The sequence below is a fragment of the Etheostoma spectabile genome, chromosome 15 (assembly GCF_008692095.1).
Source record: "Etheostoma spectabile isolate EspeVRDwgs_2016 chromosome 15, UIUC_Espe_1.0, whole genome shotgun sequence".
In the NCBI taxonomy this organism is placed as follows: domain Eukaryota; kingdom Metazoa; phylum Chordata; class Actinopteri; order Perciformes; family Percidae; genus Etheostoma; species Etheostoma spectabile.
The window spans coordinates 3200817-3201460 of NC_045747.1; the positions used below are offsets into that span (position 1 = coordinate 3200817).

The 644-nt window shown below is 53.4% G+C and overlaps 2 protein-coding genes across 3 annotated transcripts in view; both read left to right on the forward strand.

Moving 5' to 3' along the window:
• sp100.1 (SP110 nuclear antigen, tandem duplicate 1) overlaps positions 1 to 644 on the forward strand; it is a 24433-nt gene that overhangs the window by 14691 nt on the left and 9098 nt on the right. The gene's annotated exons all lie outside the window — the stretch shown is intronic.
• Positions 1 to 644, forward strand: part of LOC116702740 (uncharacterized) — a gene marked incomplete at its 5' end in the record, with an annotated part of 4433 nt that overhangs the window by 1941 nt on the left and 1848 nt on the right.

Below are 644 nucleotides of genomic sequence, written 5' to 3' on the forward strand. Positions count from 1 at the left end.
GTGGTGCAGGTGTTGTAGAGTCTGACAGCGGCCGGGATGAAAGACCTGCGGTATCTCTCCTTCTTACACCGGGGGGGTATCAGTCTGCTGCTGAAGGAGCTGCTCAGGGACCCCACAGTGTCATGTAGGGGGTGAGAGGTGTTGTCCATGATGGATGTCAGCTTGGCTAACATCCGTCTCTCCCCTACTTTCCTACGGGGTCCAGAGACAGTCCAGGACAGAGCTCGCTCTCCTGATCATCTATTGAGTCTGCTCCTGTCCCGGTCCGAGCTGCCCCCTCTTCCAACAGACCACACATAAAGGATGGCGAGGCCACCACGAGTCATAAAAAGTCCTGAGGAGAGTCCTGCACACTCCAAAGGACCTGAGTCTCCTCAGCAGATGAGGCGACTCTGGCCCTTCTTGTAGAGTCATTGGTGTTATCAGTCCAGTTCAGTTTATTGTTCAGGTGAACACCCAGAATTTGTAGCTCTCCACTACCTCAATGTCCAATCCCTGGATGATCACCGGTGAGAAATGGGATGTTTCCTCCTGAAGTCAACAATCTCTCCTTCGTCTGCTGGTGTTGAGCTGAAGCTGGTTGAGCTCACACCAGCTGACAGAGTCCCTGAGTGACCGACCTGTATTCCAGATCTTTCCCCTCA